Source organism: Tasmannia lanceolata, unplaced genomic scaffold, assembly GCF_043159265.1.
Source record: "Tasmannia lanceolata isolate RefF3 unplaced genomic scaffold, GAP_Taslan_0.1 ptg000037l, whole genome shotgun sequence".
Lineage (NCBI taxonomy): Eukaryota > Viridiplantae > Streptophyta > Magnoliopsida > Canellales > Winteraceae > Tasmannia > Tasmannia lanceolata.
In genome coordinates this window covers 52,965,226-52,971,785 of record NW_027518714.1, presented here as the reverse complement: position 1 = coordinate 52,971,785, position 6,560 = coordinate 52,965,226, and the positions used below count along the sequence as shown (strand labels likewise).

The 6,560-nt window shown below is 35.8% G+C and overlaps 1 long non-coding RNA gene across 1 annotated transcript; it reads left to right on the top strand.

Moving 5' to 3' along the window:
- The first annotated feature begins 838 nt into the window (after nucleotides 1-838).
- Nucleotides 839-1,492, top strand: LOC143860149 (uncharacterized). The gene is made up of 3 exons (XR_013239612.1): nucleotides 839-1,027; nucleotides 1,136-1,254; nucleotides 1,363-1,492. It is a non-coding gene; the product is annotated as an uncharacterized LOC143860149 (long non-coding RNA).
- The last annotated feature ends 5,068 nt before the right edge of the window (nucleotides 1,493-6,560 follow it).

The following is a 6,560-nucleotide window of genomic DNA, read 5'->3' as shown; positions in this document are numbered from 1 at the left end:
GCATTAGAGTGAAAATTGTTCAAGTTTTCAAGTTTAAGAGATCCCTTTTCTCTATCAGCATTGCTTCTTCATTATTTTTTAATAAATCTCTCACTCCGTTTAAAAAAATATACTTTACAGAAACCGGTATCTACTAAAAGAAATTGTTGGATTCAAATATGAAGTGTCTGGCCCATTTTAAAAAATGGTGCAATCATTTTTAAAGGTATCCTTTGATTCTTTATCCAAAAACATGATTTTAGAAACCAGTATCTACTAAAAGAAATTGTTGGATTCAAATAGAAGTGTCTCACCCACTTTCAAAAATGGGTGCAATCATTTTTAAAGGTAACGTTTGATTCTTTATCCACAAACATGGTTTTAGACGCCCCTGCTTATGGTCATTGGTCAAATTGTTGCAATGTTACAGCTCCTGAAGATGACCCAACTATCATTAAAAAGGTCATAATCTCAGCTCACAAACAGTCTATCTAATTGCTTCCAAACCCTGAATTAAATACGCTAGCTTTTAGTTTTCTATTAAAAATTCAAGTATTTGAAGGAATTGTCCTACGAATTTTCTTAACAATCCTTTATGTCCTTTGGTGATCAGTTTCATCGCCATCTAATCATGGTCAGATGGGGATGGGGATTGGCAACCTGCAGTGGCATGTTGTTTGATTTTTTAAGCAGTAATGGTAAGCAGGCCCAATGATGATTAGGTTTTGATCCAATGTTGGTGTTTCTTACCACCCTCCCTTTCAATGTAAATCCAGCAGTGTTTACTTGAGTAGCATTTCTCTTTTTGTTATCGAAGAAAAAAGTTGAATAAAGTGATTATGTCTTTATGCAGCTTTAGATCTACTTATTTATTTGAATGTTCAAGGACCTTAGTGGAATGCTATTCTTGCTTTGGGGTAGAGCAGTGGGTGCAGTCCAACGAAGCAATATTGGAAGGGGAAAAGGGATTCAGAGTTCTACAGATAGGTCTTTCATCCCTTGCAAGAATCCCCTGCGCTTTATTGAGTTCCTTGAAAACATTTCCATGGTATGCTTTTTATTTAATGTTTTAGGTGATTAGTTCTTATGAATTGTTTTAAACCCTCCTAGAATATCTTATTTGTGAGTTTTCTACCTTATTTTATGAGTAGTGCAGGTTGTATATGCAATAATTCACCAAAAGGTCTTTAAAGCCTTATGTAGTGCAGGTTGTATATGCAATAATTCACCGAAAGAAGGTCTCGCTTTAATGAGCTCCTTGAAAACATTTAGATGGTATGCTTTTATGTTTTAGGTGATCAGTTCCCTTGAATTATTTTAAACCCTCCAAGATTATCTTATCCATGAGAACGGAGCAGATTTGAACAATTATCTTATTTGGAGGTTTTGAATTTCTTCAAAAACCGGATGGACGCACAACGAATGGATGGTGAATGGTTGGTGAAGAAAGTCCTCCAAATCATAATCATTTATTGTCGATCTTGGCATGTGAAGGGATGAAGGTGGAATGGAATTGATCATTTTTAATCCTAAAAAAATGAGTCTTCTTTTTATAACTTAAAAGTTCATTTAATTCAATTAACTACATGAAAATCAATCACTTACGTTTAGGATTTGAACAAATGTTTACCCAGTTACAATTCACACACCGAGAAGAACATGACACGATCTACCACTGCGTTTGCTCCTTTCCGGCCGTCGCTTTCCTACTGTAACATTGATTCCTCTCTAGCCGTCGCCTTCCTGACGATCTATCTACCATGCATTGCATTTTGCCAGCCATTCCATTCATACAGGCAACATTCGTCGAGATAGCGAAATCGACAACCGCCGACCACTTAAACAGTAAGTCGCACCATTCATTTTCCTAAATCTTTGGAGAAATGAACTGAATCAATGATAAATTTAAAATCTGGTCGAAGTGGTTGATCCGATGTAAAAATTAATGGTGAAATTTGGGTTTGACTCCGTTAAAGTTGGGGTCAACTCGGTGAAAGTTGGGGTTGTGTCAAAAAATTTCGAGTCGTGTTGGAAAATGCCGGATGGTATCAGGAAAGAGTCGACTCAACCCAATTTTTCCTGGACATGACCCGAAGTTAATTTGGGGTATTTTAATTATACATCTATGATTCACAGTTTTTTCCAATTACTTGCCAATTATGGAAGGAAAAGTTTTCATAGACCATATACAATTTTAATTGCTGAATTTATCCTCTAATTTATTAAAAAATCATGATTTTTCACTACAAAATTCAATCTTAATGTCTCATATTAAAAATAATCATTATGTCATGTCCCTTTCAATTGATTTCATTTGTGAGATTGCCTTATAAATACCTTGAAAGTCAACTACAAAACTTGGGACCGTTTGGTTTTGTAGTGATGAAAGGAGACTAGCCTGAGAAAAGTGGGTTTTGTTTTTTGAAATGTTATACAGATGCAGCTTGTGTTCCAATATTTGAAAACAAGAAATGTCTGTTCATGAACTTCAGAAAAAAGAAAGATGGAAAACCCACGAGATCACCTTGGCTGTAGTTTTGTTGGGGACTTTTCTGAATTTCTCTTAGTGAGTGATCTGCATAGTGATATTAGTCTGAAATACATATTATGTAAGTCCGTTGAGAATTGGAGAATCGGATGAATAAGGGTTTTTCAAAACTAGGAAGTTAATTATGGAATGTATTGACAAAACTGGAAAGCTATACTGTACATGACAAACAAGTGGGAGATCTTTGTGGATCATCTTGACAATGAGTGAGTGGGCTTGACTGTAGTTTCTAAAATGTTTCTCCCTGCAACAACTTATGTTAGTATCATTATCCATTATTTGATTGGATGATATTGCTTAAGCTCTTGGTTATTTGCTTTAGGGTGCTCCTATGGAGATCATGCTGCAATATCTTCATATAGTTTTCATGTTTTAGTAATTCGTTAGTTTTTAACACTATGTTGTTTTAATGATCTTGTCTGCTTCCTGCATTGATGGCAAATTCTATGATTCCCTATTTTTAGTAGTGTTGTACGTGGTAGCGAATGTGGTTTAAGAAAAATTTTCTACTCACATTGCCTGTCTGCTATTCTGAACTAGATGTGTGTACATGCAAAGTTTATGGGGATTCCTCTATTAGGTGATGAAGTGTATGGCGGAACAAAGAACATGGCTTTGTCACTGTTATTGGCCAAGACTCCATCGAGTTATCACAGCCACCTCTCACTCTTGGTCTCAAAATTACAAAGGCCTTGCCTCCATGCCTTGTCTTAAAGTCTTGTTCCCTTTAAATTTCTCTTAAGCTTTGTTTCTTTTAACGTAAAATGAGCGTAAAACAAATTAATTTTACACCCATTCTTTCACTTTGATTTATAGATGATCAACACAACATGGGCTGATCTTACATTTGCCAATGGAGATACAATCTTGGAAAATGAGTTTTACAGTATTAAAATTTTAGAGTAAAATTTTAGATCCACAAACATACACCATGTAACTCTCTCGCCTTGCTGAACTACCTATTTTTTCAAAAGATACACTTATGGGGAGAAATTTCACCGAAAAGTCCTGCTTTGGTTGACATAAACAGGTCCAAAGCTACTTCAACTTCATTTTAAAGATAGAAACGAGAAATTTCGCAGCTGTACTTAACCATGTTATAAATTATCTTGGTCGCACGTGCAAATGCACGTGCATCTTTTACTAGTAAATTTATAAATCAATGGCCCCTAACTTGAGTGCCTGCTGTTCAATTTACAATTGGAAAATGATATGGAGACCCAGAGACAGAGTAGGACTTAAAATGGGACCTGCAATGAGAAAATGGCATGTGTTAAAGAAAATTTAACTTTTTGATGATTTCCCTAAACTTAAGGGATTGCGTCACTAGTGATATTGTGGCGTGAAACAATTTGTTCGGTCCCCTTTTAGGTCCTACCCTCGGTTTCCCTAGCATTACTCTTTACAATTTCATTCGTAATCAAATATTGGAAAAGTAAGAACTTTTGGAAAAAGTTTTTCTTTGCCGAACTTTTCCCCAAAATCCTTGCAATCCAAACAGGCCAGAGTTTCCGCTTTTCCATTGTTTGATTACACATGAAAAATAGTAACTTGAACCACCACAGTTAAGGTTTCATCTACAGGGACCGTTAATTTATCATTTAGCACTAGCGGGTTGCTAGGAAAACGGGAATCCATGGTGTAAAAAAAGATGATAGATCATGACGTCACGTGCGGAAGACAACAAAGGAAAAAGCTCGAATCCTAGAAATGCCGGTTCAAATACATACTCATTAGTTGAACATTAAAGCACCTTTTTTTCTTGAGAAAATGACTAAAAAAAGGGCTTTGATATGACAATGACCTGTCAAGGGGGGAGACTTGGAAATAACTAATCTAAAGTGATGGTGACTGGTTTGCGTGGGTTTAAGACAAAAATACCCTCATTTTTAAAATGCCTCTCTCTCTCTCTCTCATGGGATGATCCCACCCATCAATTAGTGGGCCACAATGCCTCTCTCTCTCTCTCTTATTCACGAGATGATCCCAACAGTCCATTTGAGGGCCACAATGCCCCCTCTCTCTCTCGTGGGATGATCCCAACCGTCCATTAGAGGGCCCTAATGCCCCTCTCTCTCTCATGGGATGATCCCAACCGTCCATTAAAGGGCCACAATGCCCCCCTCTCTCATGGGATGATCCCAACCATCCATTAGAGTGCCACAATGCCCCTCTCTCTCATGGGATGATCCCAACCGTCCATTAGAGGGCCCCAATGCCCTCCTCTCTCTCTCTTTCTCATGGGATGATCCCAACCGTCCATTAAAGGGCCATAATGCCCCCTCTCTCTCATGGGATGATCCCAACCGTCCATTAGATGGCCACAATGCCCCTCTCTCTCTCTCATGGGATGATCCCAACCATCCATTAGAGGGCCACCATGCCCTCTTTCTCTCATGGGATGATCACAACCGTCCATTAGAGGGCCACAATGCCCCGCAGGTCCGTGCACCTCTCTCCGGTAGCCTCTGATTCTGAGCGAACCTCCTCTCACAGGTTGGTAGTCTCTCCCTCTCAGTTGTTTAAACCCCTAATTTTTTTAGAAATATATGGTTTAAAGCCCTAAAGTTTGGTTTAAACCCCTAATTTTCCCCTAATTTTTCACAGATTATTGGTTTAAACCTCCAAGTTTGGTTTAAAAATTTAGTTTAGAAAATCCTATATTTTTCCAAATCAGTTGAGAAAACCCTATATTTTGGAAAATCAGTTTAGAAAACCCTATATTTTTCCAAATTAGTTGAGAAAACCGTATATTTTGGAAAATCAGTTTAGAAAACCCTATAATTTTTCCAAATCAGTTTAGACTCAAACCAATAAGTTAGGATTGGTACTCTCTCTCTTTCAGTTTGGAAAATCAGCAACTAAAACCCTAATTTTTTTTAGAAATCTATGGTTTAAAGCTCTAAAGTTTGGTTTAAAACCCAATGTTTTTTAGAAATATGTGGTTTAAAGCCCTAAAGTTTTGTTTGAACCCCTAATTTCTTAGAAATGTATGATTTAGAACCCTAAAGTTTGGTTTAAACCCCTAATTGCTTCCATTTTTTTCACAAATTATGTGTTTAAACCCCCAAAGTTTGGTTTAAACCAATAATTTGTTAGAAATCATTAGTTTAAAATTGAGAAAATGAGTTTAGGAAACCCTATATTTTCCCAAATCAGTTGAGAAAACCCTATATTTTCGAAATCAGCTCCTAAGTTTTGAAAAACAATGGTTTCAACCAATATTTGATAGAAATATTTTGTTAAAACCCCTATTCAGTTTAGAGAACCCCTAATTTTTTGAGAACTGTATTGTTTAAACCAATAATTCTCACACATTATTGGTTTAAACCCTTAAATGTTGAATAATAAATGGTTTAACCCAATAATATTTGAAAAATCATTAGTTTGAATCCCTTCTATTTCGAAAAACAGCTTGAATCCCTTCTATTTGGAAAACAACCCTTAAGTTTTGAAAAATGATGGTTTAAACCAATATTTCTTATAAATAATTGGTTAAAACCTCTATTTTTTAGAAAATCAGTTGAGAAAACCCGTAATGTTTTGAAAATATATGGTTTAAACCAATAATTTCTCACACCTTATTGGTTTAAACCCCTAAATCTTGAATAATAAATGGTTTAAATCAATAATTTATGACAAATCATTTGTTTAAACCCCTTCTATTTTGAAAATCAGCTCATAAGTTTTGAAAAACAATGGTTTAAACCAATATTTGATATAAATCATTGGTTTAAACCCCTAAATCTTGAAAAATCAATGGTTTAAACCAATAATTTATGAGAAATCATTGGTTTAAACCCCTAATATTTGAGAAATCAGTTGTTAACATTTTTTCATCACATTCTGTCTGAACAGGTCCAAATCTGATTTATTGGATTTGATTCCATCTTTTCCACCTGGTGATAATCTCATCAAACCATGGTAATGCCTCCGTTATTCTTTTAAGCCTTGTATTTTTTAAAATATTGTATATATCTGATAATGGTTTGTTTTGCAGGTGTCTTATGCTACGTCGAGATGCTGCCCCTCT